This window comes from Electrophorus electricus, chromosome 3 (assembly GCF_013358815.1).
Source record: "Electrophorus electricus isolate fEleEle1 chromosome 3, fEleEle1.pri, whole genome shotgun sequence".
In the NCBI taxonomy this organism is placed as follows: domain Eukaryota; kingdom Metazoa; phylum Chordata; class Actinopteri; order Gymnotiformes; family Gymnotidae; genus Electrophorus; species Electrophorus electricus.
The window spans coordinates 5,550,001-5,560,409 of NC_049537.1; the positions used below are offsets into that span (position 1 = coordinate 5,550,001).

The 10,409-nt window shown below is 40.2% G+C and overlaps 1 protein-coding gene across 1 annotated transcript in view; it reads right to left on the reverse strand.

Moving 5' to 3' along the window:
* adcyap1r1b (adenylate cyclase activating polypeptide 1b (pituitary) receptor type I) overlaps positions 1–3,544 on the reverse strand; it is a 32,360-nt gene extending 28,816 nt beyond the window's left edge. Inside the window, exon 1 of the mRNA XM_027024099.2 lies at positions 3,086–3,544. The gene's annotated coding sequence lies outside the window, so the exon portion shown is untranslated. The remainder of the gene's footprint in view (positions 1–3,085) is intronic.
* Positions 3,545–10,409: the final 6,865 nt, after the last annotated feature.

Sequence of the window (10,409 nt, forward strand, 5' to 3'; positions counted from 1 at the left end):
GGACAAGCGGATGGGCATGTACTTAGTAATCTTTAGGATGTGTACGTATGTGCGTTGATGTTATACCAAGGCTTTTCTAATTCTTAGTAGTGAATCTAAAATTCCCTCTCACTTTCTATATATATCTTTCTTTCTCTTTATTTTTGCTCTAGTATTAATCATAGGGGATTGTATGGTGTGACTTCAGTTACTGTAGCAAAAAGCAGGCCACTGGGCTCATTGTGGGTATTTGTCACAAGTACGAATCATTTGGCCAGGTTGTCAGCAGTGGAAAATAGCCTAGTATTGAAGGTACACACAACTTATATTGTATGACAAAAACAGCTGAACATAAATAAATCAGGGTACAAAACTAAGCTTACCATGTCACGAGGTACTACAAAGAGACTGGGTATGTGCATGTCTGTCTGTGTATATACTGTGCATGTAGATTTATACATACTTTATATACACTTGTACAGAGAGGTCCATAGAAGACAGCATCTATCTGTGTATTTTACACCTCCAAATGAAACAGATCCAAAAAAAAGCATGTTATCATGTTAAAAACATGTTGTCAGAGATGTTTTACTTGGGCTTTATCGTAGATGCTAATAGTATAACTAATACACTGGGACACAGCCTGGTGCTCAATGCCAATTAATACCTGGTGCTCAGTGGAGTCTGTCTTCTAGCGGAGAAGGTGAGAAAAAGTGGGGAAAATGACTACAGTATGTTGTGTTGTATTAGTAAGTCTTTAATAAAGACTTGACTAACAAAGGTTATTGGCTTTGAAAAGAGAAGTGATGAAAGAAGCCGCAAGAGCTGAACGGGGGTATGACTACCTGGGTACAAACTGCCACAAATCCCATGAGCCTTTACCTTTGTTCCACTCCATGGTCTCAGTCTGGCATTACATTGTGACCCATTTGCGCACATGGGCATGAACACTAATCACAAGAGCGTATGCTATTGCTATGACTTCTCAATAATATACTCTTCCACATCACACCTTTTTTTGCATTTACCTGTCGTCATCCAACCTATCACCACTGTTTTGTCAAATGCACTCCCTGAAAAGATGAAAGAGGAAAGAACATGCACATTCTTATCTCAAAAATACAATGAAGACTGCCAGACTGCTGGACTTCAAAAATCTGTATAATCCTATAACAAAAATGAGATTTCAAGCAAATAAGACCTCTGGATAATACAAATGTAATTCCCTAGAGGGTTTTTACTGATCTAATGGGTGTGTTTTTGTTTTACACATTGTAACATGAAAAGCTAATATATTTGAACATGAAAACCATAAAAAGTTGGCATTGTTTAATAAAAGCGATTGCTGAATATTCAAGGTTGGTCTAAATAACTTTTTTTATCAGTGTCAGAATTTATCAGTGTCAAGGCACAAACCTGGGTACAGTCTTTGATTTATATTGTGGCCTCTGAAAGCTATGGGGGGAATTCTAAGTTTCCATAGCAGCCTTAGCTGTAAGAAATATCTAACATAAAATTTACCTTTGCCTAGCTATTGCTGGTGGTCTGTTGTGTCGGCAAGTTAATTAATCAGTTCTCTTTATCGGGTGATATATGTGTTAAAGGGTTTAGAGGTTGGAGTGTCCCACCAATATCAAAGTTAAGATACCTAACCATCCTCCTTCTAGAGTTTTGGCACGTATTAATTATTGTGACGGGGATATGGCATATAAACTCCCTTGATGAAAATTTTACAAATGTGCTTGTCCTGCTAATTTACTGATTTCAGTGACTCGTTTTTTATTTCCACTGTAGAACCGTAAAAGAGGAAAGAGGAGTCCTTCAAAAAAAAGCTAAAAATATATTATAGCGTGCAAGCGTATAATCTTTCGTGGTCTCGTAAGCAGCTTCAATGCGGGGATGCGCACTCATCTCCGATTCATGGACGGCGTAATGGATTACAAGGTCGGGGGCACCGTTTTCCCGTGCTGGCGCTCTCATTCAAAACCGGTAGACGGATGGGACAGACACAGAGAGACTGAACCAGGATGAATAAACCCTATCACGATTCAGTGACAGTGGGGTCTCTTTGAATGCTTATTTCCATTCATCAGAAATGTGGCCCCAACAGACATCGTAATGTTACATTTTGTTTTTCGTCTCAGAGCTCTAAACTTTCAGCAGGTAACCTTGATGAAATTTGGCTTCTGCAAAAGGAGTAAAGTCAGCAAAAATCAGAAGAAAAAAAAAACAAAACGATTTTTAGGAAAGTGAGCTGTAGTGCTGTATCTAGGGATCAATATTTTCATCGTAACTATGTATATTTACTTGGTGCGTTAACTCGTTTTGACTTTTAATATTATTACACTTCTGTATTTCAGAATGGTTTTGGGTGTGGTGTGATAAGTTTGAATCTCGGCAATCCTAAATCAAGGACTAAAAATCTTGCGCATAATTCCGTCGCGTTTCTGTATGCCACATTAAAAGGTTTTGGAACGTCACGTTATATAGAAAAAATACAATTTATAAAGAAAAATAATAAACTTTCTGTTAACAGTGAATGACCAAAGGATAGGACAGCCTCTACAGCCATTAGTAAATATCCCCAATGATAAAGGCACTGGAACATAACATTACGCTCAGAATGATCGTTTCGTAAATGTAGTGGATTAATGTGATGGGCAAGCTTAATATATTGTAACTCGGCGTTATATGAATTTGCCTTGTCGATTAGACTGCACAGGGTAATGCCTCTTGATAAATGCATGTCGATTGATTTTTTCACATCGCAGATGTCCACACAAACCACAGAACTCTCTATAGTATAGTTGGATATTTGAAGCTCTCCACGAACAACATACTGAGCACCGAGTAATTACAAGACTGAGAGCCTCCCAGGTGCAAGACCGATTGAACAACGCGTTATAACAGCATCACCGTATGTGGTTTACTGGTTTAACACGCTACAGTCAGGTTATAATAAACATAAGAGGAAGGAACTGTTACAAAGTGACTCCTGCAAACCACGGCTAGTAGCGTATTAGGCTAAACCATAGCTGCATTTCTATAGACACCCATGAGCCGGTTTTAGTGCAATGAATCAAATAAAAGCAATCGGAATTCTTACCATTGCAACAGAAAACAGAGGATGTGAAACGATGTGATGAGGATAGATCACTTAGCTCCTCTTCGTGGTTTCGCGAGATGTCTAGAACAAACTGCAGCGTGCGCTTTCATGGCGCAAAAAAAAATACTCCGGTTTCCAGACAGCTCGAAAACTTCGTGAGTTCAGCAGGCTTCTTGCATCGTAGAGTCTCCCTCCGTTACGATTCTCATGACGTGCAAGCCATACCCATCCGAGTGGATATGAAATTGTATAGCTATTTTAAAAAAAGAAGGATGACGTAAAAAAATATATAATAATAAATAAATAAAGGAAATTAGTTAACAATAACTGTAGATGACTGGGATATATCTCTCTCCATATTATATGTTTAGTGACATTGCTTTGCGCTTATCCGCGCAGACTCACAATGTTCTTCGGTATGCGCTGCGCATTTTGATGAACAGACACAATCTCTATCTGTCTCTCTCTGTCTCGCTCTCTCTCTGTCTCTGTCTCTCTCTGTCTCTCTCTCTCTCTCTCTCTCTCTCTCTCTCTCTCTCTTTCTCTCTCTCTCTGTGTCTCTTTCATATACACATACGCAAACAACGTGTCCAGTTGATCAACAGCTGTTTAGAGCGGCTGGCCTAGGGTAGCTTTGCAAATATTGATACCTGCATACACACACACACACACACACACACATAAACACACAGTGAAAGGTGTCCAGGCTGTAGCCTAAGAAACGTGTACATCAAACGAGCCCAATGTAAACTGTATACATTTTAGACATGTATACAAATGTATACATATACGATGTACAATCGTTCGTGTACATGGGCTTGGCCATCATAGCTGAAGTTAATAACTAAATTGTTATACTATTAATCTTTTTTTATCCAGTCGCGTAGGCCTTTATTAGCAAAAGTGAAGTGGGGAAATATAGCTCCGACGTGCTTCTCCATGTTCTCCTCCCTTGCATAAATAGGTGAACTGAAATCTTCACCATGCACATCATGCTTGACCTACATCCGAAGCCAGGAGTACCGCGGGCCAGGACCTTGGACAGCAGCCGGTATAACTTCGCATGATTTAATCAATTAAAAGTTACGTCAGAGACACAGTAGCAGCGCCGGAAATTCTTCTTCCTAATATATACCGAGACTAATAGGCCACGGCTGGATTTTTTTATTTCCTCTCTCTCTCTCTCTCTCTCTCTCTCTCTCTCTCTCTCTCTCTCTCACACACACACACACACACACACACAGCGAAAATTCTTCTCAGTTGTCATCAGTTTTCCTTCTCAACTGTAAAGGAAACTATATAGTGGATTAAATTGATCCACGAAATAACATTTAATACAGTTGACTGTATTGTACTCTGTGCACACATACACAAAACAGAGGACAACTCCATATTTCCAAAGCTTTGCTTATCTTTTGTGTTAGTACTTGTTCGTATTAGAAGTGAGAGTAAGTTTTATCACATGACAACTGTCATGGCAACAGCTAAGGGGGAAGAGTAGTGATCAACATCTACCTGTGCACTTACATATAAGGTCTGAATGGTGTATTCAACCAAACTCCTCATTCAAAAGTTTTCATTGTGCAGGTGAGAGCATTGCTAGCCATGTTTGTATTTTTGGGTGCTGTCAGTAGGCTGCAGGATGTGAAGCAGTAAGAATTGTGTTTGCTCCTTAAGGAAGCCTCAAGCCTATCATTTAAAGGAAAATAAATGCTGTGATGTGATGATTCAGTACTGATCGGGATGCCATTTTCAAAAGTATTAAAAAAAAAAAAGCAAAGCAAAGTAAATTTTTTAAGGGTTCCAGAATGCAGGCGATATTAATGCACTTATTATTGTTTGTTACTTGGTTGGTAACACCAATAGCCTGTTTTTAAGATAATACTATGAGATTCCTATAGGAACATGTTGTCTTGTCTGATTTTATAAAACTGGACTTCCAATGGCCAATAATGTAGATCTGAAGCTATTAGAATAACAAAAGTTGTGGTGACACCTAATGTATGAGTGGTACATTTCAATTGCCCCTTGCCATCAAACTTTTATCGGGCTTACAAAATTTAGGCAGCGTTATTTTTAGACACATTTTTAAAATGCCACACAGATGCTGCGAGGTGTATGTATGCTCACAAAGCAAAGCCCCATTTCAAAATCTAACATATTTTTCTGTTTGTTTCGTATCATGTCTCTGGCTGTTTGAGTGTCTTCTCCACTCTCCCCAAAAGCAGCCGATTGAGTTTGTTATTCTCTTTGCCTCCTCCACACTAGCTGCAGATGACTCAGCCTCCTGCAGCTGCTTTGCTGCTCCTGTCACTGGGAGAAAGTGAAGTCATATATGCAGCCTGGCCTTTCTTTCTCCTCTAGCCCAATAAATTTCCTGCCTATACGTTTCCTGTAACACGGAGTACTCGAGTCCTCCATTCTAAATACAGTGCAGTTTCACTATAGTCTCAAATCAATAATGGGATAATCACCTCCCATATACATGTTTTCTACATTATATTTTCTGTATCTTGCTCTATATGTTATTATACATTGCAGTACACTTTTAAATATTAGTCTTACTGCTGAATAAATGTACCTAACAGAGCTATATTTGCTCACTCTCTGTCCATAGAATCAAATACATGGCACTACTTCTGCACAGCTCCAAGATGGCTCCAACCTTAATCTAACACACTCCTGACTGAGCTAATCTAGGATTTCTAACATGTCTGAATATTGCCACTGGGCATTTCAGATTGCCTTGGAGCTAAACTCTGTAGGTGAGGGGTTGAGTTCTGCTTGCATTAGAGGACACTGCAATACCCACTGTTCCCAAAGCTTTCATCATCATTTTCTTTGATGACACTGACTGAACCCATAATAGCAGACCATGTTTCCCTGTGAGAGTGACTCAGAGACTTTGCATCAAATTAGGTTTGTTTATCTCACCTCTCTGTGACCATGTGATGTGCCCAAGCATCATGGCGCTTTATATTAGTCTCTCAAATCCCCCAGAGTGCATTCTACTACAGCTTCGCCAGTCACATGCTTCCTTCTCCATCTCTCCCACTCACATTACGCCTCACCCAATTCTCGCCTCCTCACGGCTCATCACAGCTCGCCTAGTGAAGCTCTTTTCTTGAACGCATGTCCCTGCATTCCTATGGTCATTCGCAATGCATTGGCTAGTTCCTCGTCTCTGTCCAGCTTTTTCCATTTCCCTCATTCTCCCAGTCTACATCCATCTCTCTGTCTCTTCCCAGGCTGAGATGCCGGGATACAATCATCGCTGCCTCTGGTGCATCAACCATCACTAATTGATGCCTCATTGAAAGAAAGAAAATGATACAGCACTGGCAGTGCATATGGTTGCCACAGCAACGGGCATGTTAGATGAAAGGAGTCAGCGGTGCGGGGGGGAAAAAAGAACTTTGGGATGCGGGGGATGGGGAAGTAATATAGGGGTGTTCGTGTGTGTGTGTGCTGAGGGAGTGCAAATAATTATAGTGGCTGAAAGACTGCATGCTAGAGAGACAAATAATGGCTTCAGGAAAAACAAAAAGCAAAACCCACACTGTCCAATCTATAGCAGGTTCACAGTGATCACCTACTGGGTTAGGAGCATTTCTCCTTGACAGTAGAGTGCACTGTGAGCATTTGTGCTGCAGGGATCCATACAGCTGAAGTGGCAAGAACAGGCAGGTGGTGGTGGATGCTGAAGGGTGCAGCGTCTGGCTCCTAACGGGCTTGGAGTCCTCCACCCAACCCTTCCAGACACCACCAGAGCTTTGAAGCCCACTCACCGTCCAAACGGAGACAGAGAGAGTAAGAGAGAAATTTCCACAGTTTGGCTCCCGCCTTGCTTCTCATGCCCTTTTCCCTGTGGTTGTGTTTGAATCGTACATTCTGAGTGTGGTAGTTATCACTTGTAAATTGACTCATTGGGGACGGAAGTAGCTACAATCTATGTGATCGCAGTATTTTTGGAGTTTCACCCTCTGAATATCGTCACAGGCATTTGCCATGCCAACCTAAACTAATTATTGTACTGACTCCCCTACTGAATCATTGTAGTTTATGTGCAGTATAAACATTGTCGATGTTGCACAATTAATTGTAATGGGAGAAAGTAATGATTTTATTCAGATGAGACAACGTCTTCCTTAAAATGATATATGCATGCGTGGACAGCTACTGCTTATGTAAAAAATGCAAATGTTACTGTTTCTGTTACTTGCTCAAACAACGGTTGCCGTTGTCATGGAAACAAAATCTACCTTTGAGCTTGGCTGTGAAGGAAAAAACAGAACATGCTGGAGACTTTGAAAAACAAAAAGAGATTTATAGAGGTGTGAAGACATTTCAGGCTGTGCGTGTGTGTGTGTGTGTGTGTGTGTGTGTGTGTGTGTGTGTGTACATAAGAAAGAGAGAGCAAGAGAGGAAGAGAGCAAGAATAGTCAGAATTGAGATGGGGTTTTTTTCATTATTAAATTTTTCACCATCCTTTGATCTGTGTTTTTCCCCTGAGACAGCACTTGAGAAAAACAATATTCTGTTATTGACATTACTTCAACCCTCTTAGCCAAGAGCCACTGGGTTTGGGGCTTCTTATGGCTTCAAAAAAACAATACTTAAGAAGTATTACAACATGGTAAAATAACACCTGTAGGTGATATGATCACTCACTAACTTTAAATGTAAGTGATTTATTGTTACATTTTATATTTAACATTTTATCAACATTCATTCTGTATATTTCTCACACTGTTGGTGTTATTTGTAAGTAGAATTTGGTTATTATAATTTTGGGCTTTTTGGAATTTGGGCAGATTTTGAAAGATGAATATATATAGCACTAAGCGATAAAAGCTTACAACATTCTTAGAACATTGTCAGAAACCGGTGGCAGATATAAGGTGTACTTTCTTTGAGAAAGTGTTAGCTCTCCTCTCAGTTCTAAACATCTTGCAGGAATGCTTTTAGTTATGTCGACCAAAACACTGATATGAATGACACTGATATTTTATACTTCTGGTGCAACATAAATGCACATTTCATTATGGACATTTTGTGATTCCTGAAATGTTGGGACCCAAAATGAGGACCCCACAAGATAAGTGGGAATAACTGTACCAAGACCTCAATAGCAAAAGTCATTTTTTAAGTAAAGATCCCTATTTATGGCCAATTTTTCTAGGGCTTGCCCAAGCCTTTAATGTAGATAACTGAAAAAGAGAGCAAGAAAAAAAGATTATGTGGGCTGAAACTCACAATCCTGACTTTGCAGCAGACAGTGGTCTAGGGACTCCCAGTCTTTCACAGTAAGGTAGTTGCATCAGTCTTGAGTGTGCTGAAGATAGTCTCTCTTTTTATATCACTCAGAGTTTCTCTGAGTTTCTTCAACTGAGTTGCAGGGTTTTTTACATGGCTCTTAAGCTGTTTGATTCAATGAAGATCTCCACATGGGGTCTGCCTGTCTCTCCACCTCAATTAGGTCGCCAAGCAGTGCCATTGCCATGGAGACTGGGCTGCCAAGGGGCATGGTAGGATTTGTCAATCGTCTGAAGTGCTTTGACAACCCCCCCCAGATATGGCTTTGTAAGTGAATTCACATGTGCAGCAACGTGTACAGACCACAAATGCAGTGGACGTTCTTATTTCCAGCTAACATAAAGATTTAGAATGGCCAAGATGATAAATTTGAAGAACAAACTATGTACATACCCAAAATCTGTCCATCTCTCTTTCTCTCTCTCTCTCTCTCTCTCTCTCTCTCTCTCTGCACAGCCCTGTTCTTGCTTGACATGGTGCAAGCACTAGTGAGAGAGTGTGCCCTGACTGCAGTATGTCTTTGATTTTAGCTTCATTTAACACTCTGCAGGCCTAGTTAATGACAGTCTTTGTGTCTATGCACAAAAAAGTCTTCAAATCTGGTCAAACTGCTCATTAATTCACTGCCTAAAGTGCAATGGGTCTGACACATACAAAGGGTCACTTTGCATGTTGTCTAAATGAAGGCAGATTCAGGATACAAGCAGAGTCCAAAAAAACTCTTTGCTATCAGAACACAAAGCAAAACACAAAGCACAAAAAACAAACAAAAAAAAAAAACATATCCTTGGTGAAAGAGGATGGAGCTGAGAGGAGAGCAGAGGTTTATTTTGTTGTCACTTTGAAAACACCCAGTGTTTTGGAAGAATGAATAGTGAGAGATTTTTCTCTTCTCCAGCTTAGGTTCAGTACAGGCAATTAATGCAGTTCAAGAAGTGTTGGAAATCAAGAAAAACTTTATTACAGAGAATCATTTTCAGTCTCAAGAGGAAAAAGTTAGAATTTAGTTGTATGTGTTAATCTTAAATACACAGTTTCACAGAGGGGGAACCCTCTTGCTAAGTCTGACTGGCTTATCCTTTTGGCTGATCGGTTTAGTTTCACCTACTCTTAATACCTCTGTATCACCACTAAATGTCATCCTATGCCTATCCAGAGCTTACATGACTTCTCACCTTGAGAAATCTTCAACTGTGGGTTTTCATATTTATAGAACACATTGCCTTTAAACCATAAACACAACACAAACAAAAGGATTTTCTTTCTACCTTTCTTCTGTGGTCTTTCCCTCTCTGTGATGTTCCTTTATCATCACAAATCTTTAGGAGCTAGTTAGAGCAGCTTTCTTTTACAGTGGGAAAACACTGTATTCCAAATATGCCATAGTGTCCCTAGGGAGTTTGTTAGCTATGTTTTTGCCAACATATTTGAACCCTGCACCAAGGTGGCAAATCTTTCAAATATTTACTATGTTTTTAAAGTTTCAGAAAGTATGGAAGCTGTAAATTTTAAAGAATTGTGCACAGTGCTAATCAAGATGGCTGCACACAGAGACAGCAGCTGGGTTCTCTCTATCCTTTCTTTTGAGGTCTCTTTTTTGCTTAGTGTCTTAGTTTTCTTAGTTAGTCTTTTATCAGTAAAGCAACCGCAGTCAACAAGTATGGATGAGCAATTTTTGATCAACACAGCTTCCTCATTTGACACTATCTTTATGCCCCCCGGAGATCCTAACCATAGGAGCCCATTGGAATTGCTAATCCACCCACGAAGCAGCACAGTCGGTGGAGTGAGCGGTAACAGGAGCGGGGGAAGAGAGCCAAGCTGCGTGCTATGCTAAAAGCTAAAAAAGTTGCACAGACCAGCACTTCTGGGCCTGTTCCTCGCCAGCTTCAGGTCTCTCCCCAACAAGACGGACAAGATCAGAGTGAAAACAGCTCCTCACTGGGTTATGACCATTGCAGAGACCTGTCTGAACCATTGTGTTCTAGGCGCTGCTATCAAGCTAGGC